The sequence below is a fragment of the Sciurus vulgaris genome, assembly GCF_902686455.1.
Source record: "Sciurus vulgaris genome assembly, chromosome: 16".
NCBI classification, from domain to species: Eukaryota; Metazoa; Chordata; class Mammalia; order Rodentia; family Sciuridae; genus Sciurus; species Sciurus vulgaris.
This window is the reverse complement of record NC_136477.1, coordinates 68,716,067-68,734,089: the sequence shown is the minus strand read 5'-3', so window position 1 is coordinate 68,734,089 and position 18,023 is coordinate 68,716,067. Positions and strand designations below refer to the sequence as shown.

At 39.7% G+C, this 18,023-nt stretch overlaps 1 protein-coding gene across 5 annotated transcripts in view; it reads left to right on the top strand.

The window, feature by feature from the left end:
- Positions 1–261: 261 nt before the first annotated feature.
- The window catches only part of LOC306646614 (suppression of tumorigenicity 18 protein-like), an 80,850-nt gene continuing 63,088 nt past the window's right edge, over positions 262–18,023 (top strand). For all 5 annotated transcript variants that reach the window (XR_013759892.1, XR_013759893.1, XR_013759894.1 and 2 more), the window contains exons 1-3: positions 262–378; positions 1,003–1,139; positions 4,105–4,193. The gene's annotated coding sequence lies outside the window, so the exon portion shown is untranslated. The remainder of the gene's footprint in view (positions 379–1,002; positions 1,140–4,104; positions 4,194–18,023) is intronic.

Here is an 18,023-nt window from a genome sequence, read left to right as displayed (position 1 = left end):
CCCGGAATTTGCAGATGATCCCTGGTGGAGCGACCTGCACGCATGCGCGAGTGCGCAAGTGAAGGCGCAGTGGGCGGCTGCAACCCCCAGACGCCTGCGCAAACAGATCAATCCAGGCTCTGGACCCCGCAGAGGAGAGACTCAGCGGCTGATCCAGGGCCCAGGCGAGGGGAGGGACCCCGCTTGCTTGACCACTCCTGCATTCACGGCGCGCCCCCACACCGGTAAGAGCGAAAGGACCCGAACCCTGCTTTCCCCTGGCGTGTTCGTGCCCTCTACTCGGGGGCTGGGCCTCCCAGTGCCACGGTCTTCCCTCTGGCGGACGCTGGCTGCGCGCGAGGGGTGCTTCCCTATGAAGAGGCCTCCAGGCTGCTCCAGGTACAGACCTGCCAACTTGCCTCCCTTCGTGCCCCGCAGCCGGCTCCCCGCGCCACTTTGTTGGGTGCATCCCTCCCGTTCTGTGTCTCTCATTCCCTTTCCCTTTCTGCAGCCCTGCGGAGGCCCGTGCGCTGTCTGCAGCCAATGGTGTCCCGCGCCGGTCCGTCGACCCTCGCGGGGGTGGGAGGACCTCTGTGGGCACTGCCCTTTCTGCCCTCGTCAAACGGTGTGCCCAGCAGGGGGACGCCTGGTGCCCTGATCCCTGGCTTCCTGCACGGTTTCCCTTCCGTGCCCACCGGCCTCTTTGGGGTCCCTGTTGGGGAAAGCTTGCAATGAAATTCTCGATTTATCCAAAGGGTTGGCGGCGGTGTGTAATTCCCCCCTCTTCCACCAACAACCCCCAGAGTCTCCTAGTCCTCTCATCCCTTCCCCTTTACTGGATTCTTTGGCCTCACTGCATCTGTGTCCAGGAGTTTCTTTACTCTGCGCCCGTCTTAGTGCTTCTTTGGTTGTTTCTGGAGGAAGGTGGGGCGGTGGGTGTGAGAGACCTATGGGGACCTGCTTTTCTGGTTGCTGAATGCCTGTGCAGGCTTAAAGGGAGCACGTTTCCTTGATGTTTTTCAGGGAGGCAGCAGGAACAGAGCAGGCCAGATCTCAAAACTACTGTAGCGGAGGCTTTTGTTTTGAGGCACAAGCGATTTTGCAAAATACTCCCTGAAGATAACCAGTGAGACACCATCCCTGGAGAAAGCATCCTTTTCGTGAGTACTGACAGCCTGCCCTTTCTCTTTCCTTGGTTCCCCCCAAAATATGGAATGATAGAAAAGGTGCATGATTCCTGTTCTGTCTTCCTGTTGCTGAAGCTCTCAGTGGCTGAATCACAGAATGTCCTTTTTTCTGAAAGAACATCTTTCGCTCAAATTGCCTATGTTGGATAATGTACCCACACCTCAGGAACACCAGGAGAAAACTTTCTGGCCCAGGTTGATTTTACCTGTTGTTTATAACTACAACCTAACATTGTATTGGTGGCAGGTGAGCTGTATTGGAACGAGTGTTTTTTTAAAAAGAATCAAGGCAGATTTTGTGTTCACTGCCCAGCATTTTCAATGGGTGTAAATGTTTTTGCATCAGCGTTGCTCCAATGTAGGTGCCAGGCCTGAATATGATGTACTGATCAAAGAGTTTGTTCTCCAGTCTCCCTCTGTCATTTCCATTTGCAGTTATTTGGTATTTCTGTGCAGGTGGTATACCATTCAGTATAATAGTGCAATTCTTAGGAAACTGTAACCAGGATCTTGAGAGGTCATTTTCTGGAGATGTTGATGCCAAAGTATCCATAGGGCCTAGACAGGATCAGATTTCTTCTGAGGGTAGGGATTTGTCCTTGATTTAGTTTTGACCCTTATTACCATAGGTATGTAACCAAACACATTTTTCCTTTTGTATTTTCCTTTCCTTGCAGAGCTGATGATCTTTGTGTTTTAGAGAAATGACAGTTTTTAGGCAATTAACAAGGTTAACCTCTTAGACCTCTTGAGACAAGTAATTTTTTTCTGCAAAGTTCATTAAAGAATTAGAGGAAATAAGTCTCATTTTTCAAACAAAATTTACTACATTTTTAGTTGAAAATAAAAATTCAGTTTGTAATTTTTATTTTTAGCAATTCTGGGTTTGAGGTAAACTTTAATAACTTGGTAAGTTGGAAAAAGAATAAATGAGTGTAATTAAAGGAGCATATTTAAGCTGCAGTAGCCTACATAATTAAGGCCAAGTTGTGTGTGTATAAAAGAACTCATTTGTGTAGTCTTACAAGACTAATGGAGGCATCGCTAAAGCTTTATAAATAATGTAAGTTGTGTATAATGTAGAGTCTACAAAGATGGCAGAGAAATCATCATTACCAGCCTTTTCAATTTGCTTGAGATCTTAACTGATTTTCAGCACTGAAGTGGTACAAACTGATACATCAGGATGACATGGGGTCAGCCTGTGAAGCTGTATGATGTCAGCCTATTAGTTCAGTCATCATAATTAAACCATATTAGAGGGGCAGCTAAGCAGGAGTGTGGCATTATACTTCAGACATGTGTGGTATGTTTTTTTTTTATTCATAATGGAAAGGCCAAGATAGCCAAGAACACTAGTGTTTCTAAAGGAGGGAAAGCCTTACAGAACTATGAATTTCTGAGGGAAAAACTGAAGATAAATGCAGAGATGTTCAGTGTGCATTGATCAAGTAGCTTCCCCTTGGTGGTATAGAAACAAGTGCTTTGGTGCTGGCCCTTTGCAGATCTGGTCTGTGTATTGAATCATGCTTTACATGAGCTTGAATTTAACTTGGCCTTAGGGACCTTCTACAATATCAAAGGTCCACATACTTCTTTATCTCTGATCCTTTCATTAGCACTGAGTTTGTACTGTATTGATGAATGAGTTGACTTGTTATTTGTCTAACTCATCAGTGACCAGATTGCCATTAAACACAAAGATATTTATATTGAACATATAAGCAATTCAGGAAAAGAAGAGCCTAGCTTTTGCTCAAATTTCTTAGGTTCCTTTTTTAGTTTATGGATCATCTGTAGCCATGTAGTCTAGTAAAGTAGCCTCATAGTTACATATGGTTATTTGTTTAAATGAATTAAAATTAAATTTAATTTTTTCTCAGCACTGCTGATATTTTAAGTGCTCAATAGCCACACATGACACGTGTCTTCCATATTGAGCAGTGTGTATATAGGATAGTTCCATCGTCATAGAAAGGTCTAGATAGTGCTTCCCGAGGACCTTCCCCTCTCTTCTCACTTGTCTCCTCTACTAGTGAATTTGGGAGGTTGAAGGAGACGGACATATATTGTTTAATTTAAGTGCTCTAGTTAAAACACAGTTTGGAAGTGACAGTCGAAGCTAGTGGATAAAATGAAGTTGACTTTTCTGTAGATCTTATTTGTTATTAATGCCATGGATTGTAATTTGATTTACAGCATGGGGTAAAAGAAATAATTGTACTTTTTCATAGAATTTTTATCATGTGCCATGCTAGGCATTATTTTTAATAGTTTTAAGCCTCAAAACTTCCCCTAAGAACTATTGTCACATTTTACAGATAAACTGAGGCCAGAGCAGTTGGTTGTCTTCCCTTAGGTTCATAACTAGTGAGTGATTATGATGTATCATCTTAGCTGGGATCCAGACAAGGTAGCCTGACTCCAGACCCACAGCCTTAGCTGTGCTTTTGGTTTGCATCTAGAGCACCCAGTTAGGCATTGTGTGGCGGTGCTTTACTATGCCTGTGTAGACATGACTTGTCTTACTTTTTAGGCCTCTAGACATATTTTCCCTCTTGTTCTTTTTTGTCTTCTATTGTCCCTTTGTAAATGTTTAAAACGGAAAAGTAATTTTAATATTTATCTAAGCAACACGTAATTTGAAGAAAATCTGACATAGAAGTAACATACTTCAAAGCCCAGTTTTTTTTTTTTTCACCTTTTCTGTATAATTCCTGCTGCTTTTCTTGAATTTTATTGTATAATCATAAGGTAATGGGTACTTATGAAGAAAGTTCTAGTAGTTCAGTTTATCTCATTGACATTACCCTGTTTTTCCTGAGTGGTTAAACATGCATCTTGAGGTAAGACTAGTTCATTGCAAATTCCTTGGGGATTTTTTGGGTAAATGTTTGAGTATTCTTTTTTTAATGTCTTACCTTTCTCTTGTTCTCAGCTTTTTGAATGGAGCGGTGGACCATTTAAGAATCTGGCAAAACCAAGAGTCCTGAATCTTCTCTTCCATCTAAAAATGTCCATGTCCTGGTGAGTTTGTGTATATACTTATGCAGCCCCAGTGCATGATACTTCAGGTGAAGTACATCCATGGGACTGTCTTGCCAGGCGCTTTCATAAACACTGACTCATGACTGCCTATTTAGAAATGTTTGATGTTTAAAGTTGCTTTAAAGGCTTTCTAATCCAGATGGCTCATGTCTAGATGAGCAGTGTGAGGCTGAGAGAAGATGACCTGCTTGTCTAAAGTTACCCATGTAGTGTTTACAAGCAGGAAAGTGAACCCTGGATCCACCTAGTGTTGTTGAGCATTCTTTATTATTATTATAATTATTATAATTTACATGATAGTAGAGTATATTTTGAAATATTATACATACATAGACTTGTTATTGGAACTTGTTATTGAAACAATAACTTGTTCCAATTAGGATTCCATAATTGCAGTTGTGCATGATTTTGGTTTGCATCTAATGCACCCAGATAGGCATTGTGTGGTTACCTTGGTGGTATGTTTATATATGAGGACAGGGTGATCCTCTTGTTTGTTTTTTTCTTCCACACTCCCTAAATTTCTGAGGCTTTGGACTGAGCATGTCCAGTAGAGCTTGGGTTAAGGGAGGATAGATGAGTTTTTATTTGGCATGATACTGACAGTTTATACCTACTCTTTGAGCTAAATAGAAATCACCTCTGACAGAGAGATATTTGTTTCTCCATGTTGAAATTGGCATTTTTCTTTCATTCTATAAATGGAAAAGAAAAACCCTATGTCTAATTTAATCAATGGGACCTTATTAGAAAATGGGAGTTCCAAGGATGTACAAACTTCAGATTAAACCAGACAGTTCTGACATAGGGATACATGAAACTCCTGCAGACTCCCCAAGCAGATCACATTCTCTCACCAAAAGCTGAAGTTTGGGGTCTTTAGAGAAGGGCTAGGGGGCACTAGGGAGAGAGTTGGAAATGTGTGAGAAGAAAAAGGATAATTTAATTGTAAAATGGTAGAGAAAATTGGTATGAAGTCATAAAGCAACTGTGAGGTAGAAGTGTTCTGGTACTTCTCTGTATGTGGCTTTAATTGTTGGTACCATGATGGCAGGGTGTGCTTTGAAAACAGGGCCATTGCCTCTGGGCCTCAAACTGAAAGTTCTTGACTCCATATCTGCCTTTTCTGCTGTTATTTGGTAGACAAATACTCAGTCTGATGAGGTGATCTCTTATTTGATTTGAGGGAAAAATACCTAAAGTATTTTTGACACTTAAAACCTATAGCATCCTTTAAAAAGAAAAGAAAGATAGCCGTAAATAGCATGTACTGCTTACCATCTAAGTTAAATTCTTCATTGATGTATGAATTAAGGTAATTTCAGTTTTATAGCAGTTAGTTTTATAGGCAAAACGTAACATTTACTTCTGTTGCTGACTGACTTGCAGAAATAAGCAGGCTGTAGAATATTCAATTGCATAATGGACTTAGATCTTTTGGATAGAAAGAGCAAAAGCTTTTGTAAATGGTACCTCAGAAGTCACTGGAAGTGCAGTATTGGAATAATTGAGCATCTCTGCCAGTTTTCTCATCAACTAAAAACTTCAGAGAAGACTCTCTTGAAAATAAAGCTTCCTATCCTCTTAAGGTCTGAGGAGTCTACCTGGTGTGATTCTCCCAAATCTCTTCTGCTTGGTTCTTGGTGTTTGGAAAAGGAGCTTTATCCTTTTTCAAGAACCCATATCTGTGGTATAGTGGATTGGTTTCTTAACTTTTTTTTTGGACAAGAGACCTGAATTTAAAGAGAGAGCACATATACATACAAGTATAAATTATGCATATGTGTGTTTTTGATCTCAAGATGTAAATATTCAGTCATATTTGAGAAGTGGGATATAAGAGTCTATTGATTCGAAAATATATTTTATTTATGTATGTTTATATATACATATTTATAAATATAAATGCTTATTATATATTTTGAAAATATATTTTATACAAAATTTTCAAAGCAATATTTATAGTTTCTCCTAATTTTAGGGCTAGTCTACTATTGATATTTTTTCCTACAATTTCAGATATAGTTACTCATACTATTCATTCATTTTTCTGTCCTGGTCTATCTTTTGTGCTTTCTTTGTGGTACACTTATGTAAAATGGAAATATTTCAGAACTTGTATAGCTTTTTCCTTTCAATTTCAAACACCACAAAAAAAGAACTAACTATCTTTGAACTATTATAATTGGGCATTAAATTATTCATTTAGCTAAATGCAAGATTATTTGTTTAGAGCAAAGGAAAACATCATTTGTAATGAAGGAGAAATATTAAATTCACCCATTTTGGTAATTTTGGTGTGGTATTGTAATAAGTACATGTTCTTAATTTATTCAATGAATATTTGTTGGTTCTAAGAGGCCCAATAATTTAAGATACAATAATGAAAACTTAAATGCAACAACATTGTAAGAATTATAACAAGGTAATGTAGAAGTGAACTGTGCTGCAGCTCATGAGAAGATCACTCTGATATAGAGGGACACATGGTTTTGCACAGGTAGGATGGAGACACTGCTGGGCACAGAGTGCTTGGGAGATCAGCACTGGTGCTGAATAGGCTGGAGCAACCCTCTCCAGTAGAAGCAGATGTTCTGTGTCTGTGCTATGGCTACAGGAGGCTACTAAGCACTTCAAAAGTGGCCAGGAAAACTGGGAGCTGTATTTTTTTTGTCCTAACTTACTTCTGTTTCAGTAGCCATGATGGCTGTCATGAAGCAGCCCAGGTATGGTGACTGGTGAGCATCTCCACCTGACCTCTCTGTTGTTCCCAGTGGAATCCAGCAGGGTGAGGCAGAGGAGATGTTCAGAATGGATGGGTTGGGATGACAGTTTGAAGGCCTTGATGTGTTAGAATAGGAAGCACTGGGAAGTCACTGAAAGTGCTGGGCTTGCAGTTGGGATTGGAGCAGGTAGAACTTGGATACCAGGAGATTTAAAAGAAAGCTATTGAATTATCTGTGTGGTATTAAATTTCTGGTGAAAGTAGAAGTGGAAAAATGAGTTTTGCAGGCAAAATGGCAGAGACTGGTGATTGTCTGTAGAGTAACAAGAGAAGTCAGAGGTAGATCTTAAATTTCCAACCTTAGTAGGGGAGAAAGCTTAGGTTGTGGAAGGAGAAAGGCTTGTATGAATGATAAGTTGGGGTTGATTAGACATGTTGAATTTAAGGTGGGGTGACTTCACCCCACCTTAAGAAGGAGTGTTCTTCAGGTACATTGCAGGGGCATACCTGAAGTTTAGGGAAGAGTTCTGAGCTTTGTGTGGGTTCCCTTGGCAGCTGCCTGCTTCTTATTCTGAGGGACCCATGAATAAAGAAACAGCCAGTGCTTGGACTGCATTGGAGCCCAAAGGAGTTAGGAGAAGGAAGAGACATGTGTGAAATAGACAAAAAAGAAGGAACTGGAAGAAAGGTAGAGAGTCCAAGGAGAGGTGAAACCAGGAAGCTGTGGGAAGAAACTCCAGAGTAGGTCTAGAGAGGGAAGTTTGAGATTCAGGGTGAAGGAGTGAAGGTCACATGATCAAATGAATGCGTTGACAAGTCTGCAGAAGCAGCAGAATGGGGGTCCAGGTCAGAGGAATGTACACTGCAAGGCTCATGCCAGCTACCACTGTCCCAGGAGGCAAGAAAGTTCCTGTGTCAGGGTGGAGAGGTGAGGAAATCAGCAAATAGCAGTGGAGTTTAAGAATCTGGAGAAGTTTTTGAAGAACTGTTGTAGATAGTATTTCAGAGAGTTGAGAGAGGATTCAAGTTCTAAATAGTGGATGAAACCCTGGGGTGAGCAGAGGTAATCACTGCCTTCTAGGGTCACTCTGGCATGGTGGACCTGGGGATAGCAAACAGGCTCAGAGGTGGGACCCTACAGTCAGGTTGCCAGGCTTAAATCCAGGTCCAGCACTTGCATTTGCAAAGCTACAATTAGCTTTTGCTTCTCCCTTATCAGAAAGAAGAGAGATAATAATATCAGTCTCAGAATTGCTACAGAGGTGAAATTAGTAATCTTTCATATTTTATCTAATTTGAGGTGGTGCTAATTGTGAGACATTATTTCCTGTACCACTGAGAGGAAAAACTGTCAGTAAACACAAATGTATCACAAATTGTAAATTTTCATGGCTTCAGTGGTGTTAAAATGTTAGAGGTGCATCTCACAGTCAGTGAAATGCAGAATATGTGAAAGACAGCATAGGTCTTGGCACATAATAAACATTCATATTTGTAAACTATTTATAAAAATCACTGTTTTTTAGAGTCTAGAATTAAAATATTAATGAGGGCAATATTGAGTCCATCTAGATAAGGTAGCCTAATGGACTAAATGAATTGAGAGGAATTATGAAGTGGGTGTCCTGGTAATGAAACTGTGAGATATCAAGTTTGGGAATTTGTAGTTAGAGCATTTTCCTGATAATGCCTAGATAAAGTTCTTAAAGAAAAGTATAGTAACTGAGCCAAGGGAAGAATCCCTTTAATAATTTAATGATGTTATTTAAAATTAAGGACTTTTTAAATAACTAAAATTACTATTTTAATTTTTTATTACTTTTCTTACTGCATCCATTAATGTTAATTTTTCTTCATTATAACAATACATGCTTTGTGAAGGAAAATTCTGGCATGAATACTTACCCTAGTGGGAGATGGAAAGGGAGAAGTTGATTTTCATCACTTTGGGGGCATTATTAGTAGCCAACTACAGAGTACTTTTCCCTGTGCTCCAAAGGCAGAAACCATAAAGGATAAATTTTTATAGATTTGACAGCTTTTATGTGACCAAACTCACAAACAGCCTGAAAGACAGCAGATTGAAACCAGTTATTGTTCTTTGTAAGAAACTTTAAAAAAATAATAGGAAATACTACTCTAATAGAAAAATATAGGAAAAGGATATGAACAAGTAATTCAATAAATTAAATAAAATACAAATTACTAAACATAAACTGTTTTGCTGTGTTCTGCATAAGACTACTCACTGGCATGGGAATGGTATCTTCTCTTTTATTTTATTTTTCTGTATGGATCAGAAAGTGTCAATCTGGGAATGCTGGACTTCCCTCACTGAAGAAAAGGCAAATCCTAAGAGACTCTGGAATTACAAGGAGTGACAGGTTGTAGCTATATCTATACATAGCTAACCATATGTATGCATACACACACACACAGATTGTGTATGTTGTGTGTGTATACATATTGGACTTATATTACTTCTGAGAAGCAGGCCTTCTCCGTCCTGTTTCCTTGATATTACCCTGCTTCCCTCATGACATGATTTTGGTCTTGTAATGTCCTTATTAGAATGTGAGGTATTTCTAACCCTTTTTGGGCTGTCAGTTATACGCATATTTCTCAATCAACTGGCATGATTGATGAGCCTTCAAGACACCAGTTCTCCCTAGAGCATTTTCCCATCTATCTGTGTTTCAGTTTGAGATTTTATAGTGGCATTTACTGATTCACATGAGGCACAGTGATGTCTTGGAATATGGTTTTGATTATTGAGATGGACTGGTTTATGAGGTATTAAAATAAAGAGAAAAATTCCCACATGTAGTAAAATCTCTTAAAAAAGAAAGTTAGGCATCAAAATTTGATTTTCCAGATTTTTCTCTTATGGGTAACAGTTCGTGGTCATGAGTCTAAAAGTCTTTTCATGTGCTGCCCATAAGGAAGGAGTCTGCTGGTGACTAGTAAGGTCCTTATTTAATGAGTCAGATTGTCTTACCTCAGCATTAACTGGGCTCTTAGCTCACTACTAGACAGAATCAGAATTTTTCTGCATCTTCAGCCTCACCACATCACCTTTCTTTTAATTACCTGCAAATATTTCAAGGTTTTGGGGGATGATGGATGCGAAGCTTGAAAATCTCACCTACAGGCTCATCGTTGGCTGGCTATCCAACCATAAGTGTGTTCTGAATGATGAGTGACTGGGAGTGCAGGCCCTGAACTAGTGTGCACTGGTCCAACCTGTCACTCAAACTCTCTAAGCTAAGTTGGAGAGGAAGGGTAAATGCCAGTATTTTAATTATATTATAGACAATACCTTTGTGTTAAAGGTAGTAACAGTGAAGTGAATGTTACTGTAAGAATTGTACATTTAGCCCTTTTGAAACTCAGGACAGCTGATGGTATATAGCTCACTATGTCCTCAGTTATAACTTACTGTTTTGCTTTTTGCCCATTACTGGCTTCACAGTCTGGCATAATTAATAACAACCTCCTTATTTCCCCTGTATTCAAGTTTATGTATTCAGGACATTAGTTAGTTCAAGCGTGAGGGAACATTTGATTGATTTTAAATGTTTTTTCTGTTAACTGAATCAATTATCATTTAAAGGATCGGCAGGAAAAATGGTATAGCATTTATTTGCATTTAAGTAGTGGAAAGTAGTCAAATGGTGTGGCCCAGATATTTCTCTGTCTGGGAAAGTATTTAAAAAGAGCACATCCTTAGCATGGGGTTTTGCTTTTGAAGCTAGCAGTAAACAATTCAGCAAGTACTTCACGTGTTAGTACCATGCATCCATCATGGGGCCGTGGTGGTAGAGGAGAAGGCAGTGCAATACTAATCTCTACTTTATAGAAGCAATCTAACTGGTAAGAAGAGATGATAGCAATATAAAAAAGTTAAATGACAAGCCTTTGTTATGATATTACTTGGTCTTAGATTGAAGGTATTTCAGTTCCAGGTGGGATAGGGTCTTCTGATCAAGGGATTGGGAAAGAAGTTTGATATAATTGGTAGAACTTTATCTTCCTGCCTGCTTTTCTTCCTAAGTTCATTCTCAGCAAGTTTTTGAGTGTCTATATGTTTATAGTTGTATTCATAGCATATCATGTATACAGCTTGATAAAGTTGGGATACAGAGTGTAAATGTAGGATCTTGTAACTCTGAGGAACAGTACAAACCTGCTTGTCTAGTCTGGCTTCTGCTGGGACACCTCGATTCCAGCTATTGCACTAACTCTGGACCGAGTTCCCTGAGGGTATGGGTAGAGTCTTCTGATCCTGGTGTTGGTACGAAGTGGAGCACAGTGCTGCCCACATCTGCATGTCAGAATCTCATGAACAGTCCCCCACCCTGAGAGGACCCTCTTACAGGGTTATATTGGGAAGCTTTTAAAAAGTCCCCCAGGACTACACTACACTAGTTGCTCACAGCTTGCATGTTTCCATTTTGATGTTATATGCACAGAAATGTGCTCTGGTGCCTGTGAGTGTTGTGGGTATGAGCCATTCAGGTCTTCTCACAGGAGCACTTGAGAGACAGAGGAGCCCGTCCTATGTGCTCAGGCATGCATTTAAGAGCCAGTCTGACATTTGCTCCCTCTTTTTCCTTTGAGGAGAAGAGAGAACAGCTCTGTGTCTTTGACATGTTCCCCTTTTCCCTGAAAGAAGCCAGCACTTCTTTGATTCTGAGTCTAGAAGTGCAGCTACACAAAGCTGCTGAGGTTACAGAGAGAGGAGAAGGAGATGTGGAATAGAGCCATGTGTGCCCAGCAGAGCACAGGAAAGGTTCTGACTGTCATACTGGGGGTGAGTGGGTAGGAGGAGGGGCCTCACTGCTGGCATGTGGTAGGTAGGAGCCTGTGAGGCTAGCTGGTCTCCTCATGATGCTGAATCTGATAGAGCTGGGGTGGAGGATGGAGAAGGGTCGGGAGGCAGGTGTATAGCTGACCTTGTGGTTGCCATAGCTTACATGTTCACTTTCTCTCCCTGCACTCCTTACCCCTCAGCCCCAGACCTCCAGAGTCCTGGGAGCACTGTGATTTACAGCGGTACACCAGGCATCGCAGGGGATACTGTAGTGTTTTGTTTTATTGAAAAGGGATGTTTGATAAATATTACCCAAAGGGGAAAATGAGCCACTAATTTTTTGTATTATTTTGTTTGTTTTTCATAAAGGACATTAAAAATAATCCATGAGAATGTAAATAAATTGAATTTCTTATAAAGAGTTTAATTTCAACGTTCTACAGACTCATCATAAGGAAAGGATATTAAGAGTTCAGCACAGGCATGAGCTGTTGATGTGAAGCGAGGTCCAATTTCCACTTATCAAATTATAACTTGTTTATTCTAAACTCTTTAGATGAAAATGAATTTAATTTTGTCATTGCTGCCCTGGTAACATTCTTGGTTTTTGCATGTTCTAGAAAAGTGGGAAGGTGTCATGAAGGAAAATGACAAAACAAAAACAAAAATACAAAAATGGTTTCGGAAGGGAAGCATTAGAGGGATGAAAACAAAACTAGAAGTGAATCTTTGCTTGTGGGTCCTTTAGCTTTATCATCAGGAAAGAAGGTTGCTAGGAAGGAGGGGTGGTGGAAGGGCCTAGGCACAATTCTTAGCGTATCTGACCCTCACTTTTGTCGTCTCTAAAGTAGTGCTCACAGGAGCCTCATTAGGATGGACAGAGGTGGCACAGGTCAAGTGCCTGCATGGTGGTGATGGTGGGGAGGATGCAGGGATTTTCATTCTTTTTAAATACTTGAGCTGTGTTCAAGATTGATGGGACCCAGCACTGGCCCTGGTGATGTTTCCCATAGACCCATCTGCACAACCCTCTTTCCCTTCAAAATTAGTGGCAAGAGTGACAAAAGTGTTTTCTCAAGCCGGGATGTTTCAGATACTCTCTAAAAAGGCCTGTTTCTTGCCGATACTGTAAATTCCAAAAGGATAGAGTGAATCACGCGTTAAAGGTTTTCATAATATGAGAACACTGTGAGGGTTAACTGTCATCCACTTACATATTTTCCACAACAAGTTTTGAATCTCCAACAGGCAGTTCTGTCAAATTTACTATCTTCTCAGTCTACATAGTAGTTTTATCATCATTCTAAGACAAATAGAAGTAGTTAAAAGATTTCTTTGTTAAATCATAATGCATTCCAAAGCAGCAATTGATTTTTGCTGCAGCTTCTTGGTAATATCCATTTCATATCCCATGGTGTGATTGGTTGATAGTTAATTGAACTCATTTAGATTTCCATTGCAAGGTGAGCAACATGAAGCTGGGAATGCATGGGAGATGCAGTGGTAGCAAAGGAAACAGCACAGTCTGTTGGTCATTGTGCCTGAACATGTGTTCCTCCATAGATGAGCAGCCCAATTATACTGCTGTGATCTTACCACAGGGCACCCTACTAGATGTTTCCCCATGCCTCTCATGCACATACTATTTCTGTGAGCATGATTGTGGTAGGAACGGTATCATTCTCCTCTTCATTCTGTACACCTTTATATTGGTAGTAAGCACTTATATATTTTCAGTTATAGTTGGTATCTTAGATGTCAAACCCATACAAAAGGAGAACATGGATTCTCAGGCCTTTGCAGAGCAGTGCATTGTTGTTTCAGTTCTGATTGGTAAGTCTGTCACCGTAGGAAAGTTATGGGATAAGAGTGGATTGAACTTGACATCAAAGGTACCAAAGGCCTAGATTTATGTTACAGGTCCACCTGGTTCTGTGGACAGTGCTTACCTATATCTGAAAGGTTATTTCTCTAAAAGCAGGGGAGAACTTTCTTCTTTTAGTTCTTAGCTCGAGGGAGCTCTTACTACTCAGGAAGAGGGCTCCTTTGGAGGTGGTCAAGTGAACAATTGTTAGTCCACTCCAATTTTTGGCTGGTTGAAAACTGGGTGTCATTGATTGTCACATAGGGTGATATTTGGCTGATCTTAATGTCCCCTCCCCCCAGAGGCTATATAAATGTTGATTTATAGACATTTTATTTTTCCAAGTGCCGATTTGCATACTAGAAAAGAATTATGATCAAATTACTCTTGGAGATATTTGAATAATACAGAATGTTTTTTCTTAGAAATGTATGCATTAAGGATTTCAATGGACATTTGAATTTTTAGCAGAAAGAGGACCTGAATGGGAAGGAAACTTTATTTTTTCTCTTTTGTTAAATGACGTTTTTGATCATGTAGCTGAACTGCTTAATGAAAGAGTACACTCCCATCCATTATCCCATGTACCCAGAATTGGGTCACATGTTCCACCACTGGGTATAGGATGCAGTCCTGTGAGAATCCTCATTGTAGTCTTGTCTTCTGTTAGTGTGTGGTTTCTGTGAGTGTCAGGAATTTTAGGATGTCTCTGGAAAAAACTTCCTTGGGAATCATAATCTGTTTTGACAATTCTGCTTTTGTTAGAAATACACAGCTGACTTCAGTACCTAAGTGAAATCAAGCAGTAATGGAAGTTGCATTACAGGTCCCTTGATATGTTCCTCTTTGACCCTTTTTGATGTTTTAATCTAAGTATCTTAGGAGGCAGGAATTAACTTCATCAGTCCTTGAACCCTGTCTAAAATTGGATGCTAGGCTAGATCACATATATCTTTCCACAGTGCTAATTAATATCACCACTGATCACTTTGTGCAACTTACCTCCTACCTCCGAGGTATTTAACATCTGTATGGCATCTAGTGAGCATACAGCAGAATGGTTTTAGGTAGTAAAAACACTGAACTCAAAATTCAATAGTTGGCTCCTTAGCACTGTGAAAGCCCCCTTGTGCATCTGCTGTAGGAGGCTCAGGTCTTGCTTTTTCTAGGTAGTTGTAAGATCAGTCTATCTGTTTAAGAAGGTAGCTCCCTGGCATAAGCCTGAGCATATGTTTACAATTGGTTTATTGAGTTAGTATGAAGTTGTCTTTTTTCTTGAATAACTTATCCAGCTGCTAAACAGTTTCAAAGCAAAGTAAATTGATAACATGTGTTTTTGTGTCATCTTTGGATCTTTATGCCATGATATTTTACTCTTACTTAAGTCAGAGTAGTGAACCAAAGAACAAGTGAGGGGAAAGGCGAGCCCTTTGCCTCAGTGACTGTAGGCCACTTATCTTTGGTCAGTTGTCTTTTTTATAAGGTAGGGGTCTGGTTTTTGTTCCCTAGTCATATTTTGGATCTAAGTTTTATCTTACTGAATAATTGTGTACTTAGTATTTAATGGACTCATTCATTCTGTGTAGTTGCCTGGTTTCCATGCCAGTGCAAGAATCGTAAAATAACCTCTTAATGAAGCTGATAGAGTGTTGGCCATTTTTTGCCTTTCTCTCCCCTCATCTTTATCTTAAAGCTTCAGTCTTCCCCTGGCATCTGTGAATGGTTGGATCCAGGATCCCCAAGGATACCAAAATATGCATGCCTGAGTCCCTTATATAAAACGGCCTAGATTTTGCATGTAACCCATGCATCTCCTTCCCTATGCTTTAAGTCTTCTCTGTAATACCTCATTCAGTGTAAGTGCTGTGCAAATAATTGTATTGTTTAGGGAACATATATATGTTGAACACATGTACAGTTTTTTCTTTTCTATCTACTGTTGGTTGAGTCCACAAGTACAGATCCCATGGGCATTGACAGCCAAGTGTACCTTCATACACAAGCTAAAATAATTGTCCTTTAGAACTTCCTGTGGAAAGCTGGGATCTGTAAGGTGTGGAATGGCAGAGAGTGTATCATTGTCACTCACACAGTTGGATAATTACATGCTTCTTTATTTGATGAGGCCATGGTGGAGAGAATGCCATGGCTAATTAGGTGTTCTTTGAAATATGAAGCTGGTTACACAGCTCTTAGAAGTATTTAAAAATTCCTTGATTTTTTTTTCTTTTTAACAATAAGGAATACCATATCTAAGGAGGAGCATTATAAGGACATTTTCTAGGTATTATAAGGATGTCTTTTAGCAAACCTAATAGAAATCCTACTCTTGCATGAGACTCCATGGGAAAGGCTTCTGAATTAGAACCCAGCCTTAAACTGTATCATTATTACTTCCAGAACTGGAGCACAGGGGAAGTTAACCTGACTTCTGGGTAGTGTATATGTGGCTTTAGCTCACGAATTGCTTTGTGTGTGTATTTTATATTTAGTAAACGTTGGCATAGAAAGACTTGAAAAAGAATGCACCTGTCCTTCATATTAGCTTTGTATCATCTCCACCCAGATTAAGCCTGTCATTGTTATCATATGTTTGCTGGAATGTAGTGGGTTAGAAAGGTGGTTTAAAACCCCAGGTTCTAGAGCAGGCAAAATGGATTCAGATACTGGCTCTGCCACTTACAACTCTGTATTTAACTTTGAACCAGATATTTAACTTTTTAATATTTCACTTTATTTACCTATAAAATAGGGACAACAACAGCATTTACTTCAGAGTTTATTGGTGAGGCCAAAGTAGTCAGTAGATATGAGGTATGAAACTGTGTCCATTGTGGAATGTGTGCTCACGCTGTGAGTTCTGTCATTTTTGCAAAATTCTGCTCATCGCTTAAGGCCTACCTGATATTTCCCCTTTGCAAAAACTTCCTAGAATTGTTCTTTTCTTTTCTGCACTGTATTCGATTTGCCTTAGTCCATGTGGCCTGCTGTAACAAAATACTGTAGACTGGGTGACTCACAAACAACAGAACTTTACTTCTTACAATTCTTGAGGTGGATGTCCAAGATCAATGCTCTGGCTGAGTGGTTGTCTGGTTAGGCACCCTTTCTTCCTTCTCGACAGATGTCCTCTTCCCATTGCAACCTCACCAAGTGGGAGAACGGAGACATTTCTCTGGGGTCTTTTGTAAGGGTAGTCATCCTATCTAAGAGGACTCTTCTTTCATAACTTAAGCCCTCCCAGAGACCCCACCTCCAAGACTATCAACTCAGGAGTTAGAATTTCAGCATAGATATCGTGGGGATGGGGGCACAAATGCACAGACCTCATCATTGTTTGTACTTGTTTTACAATGTTTATCACACTGTATCATGGTGAGCAGCGTACAAATGTACAGTACATGGACCTTTCTTTTTTGTTTCTCGGCCTGCAGTTGACCTTGGTACAAACAAGGTCTTCTGACCAAGGTCCTAGAGATGACCTGATGAAACATTTCAGTACAGTGCTTTGGAGTCAGCAGGCAAGTTAGCAGTTTGCTTTGTGGAAGATGACTGTTTACACAGTGGCTCTTCCACTGAATCATTAGTTAGCTTCTTTAGGATGTTGGATCTCTTTGTCTCTGTGTCTGACATGCACTTAACACAGCTTTGTGATTGTCAATTAGAATACTTAAAATAAGGGACTGAAATATTGGTTCTTAATACATCACATCTCCAATAGACTCCCCTCATATAATAACAAACTCCCATCAGAATTGGACATTGCCCTAAGTGATTTTGATAATTTACCCCCTTTATTTGAAAATCATTGGTTAAAAAGCTGTTTGGGGAGTAAAAAACAAGGTACAGTACAGGAAGAAATATAGAACCTCTATGAATTGTTACTGGTGTCTGAAGAGAAGTTGTCTTTCTAGTTCTTGTGCACAACCAATCTATAGTAAAAATTAAAGTACCATACCAGTAGGTACACTCTGACCAAGTGTGACTTTTGATAGTAGACTGATTTTTTTCTCTTTCCTGTTAAAAGCAACAATACCAACCTCAGAATAATTCATAAATTTGGTAAAATTCTATTCTTTAAAATAGAAAACTTGCCTCTTGTAAACTACTGAATAAAGTTGGGCATTCACATCTTGCTTTATTAGTTCTTTAGAGGGCTAAAATAGTTCATCAGACATTTATTGAGAATCTGCTTTGTGCCAGGTATACTTCCAGACTCCAAAGAAAGGGGAATTGGAAGAGTCCCTCAGTCACCTTCTCCAGTAAGGAAGGGATGTGTAGATTGTCACTCTGTAACAGACACAGGGTTGCAAGCCTACACAATTATGCCATTTACGGTTGTTCATCATCAGCTTGTTAAATTGGGACTCAGTAATGATTTCTGCCATTTTATTCCTGTTATTGGTA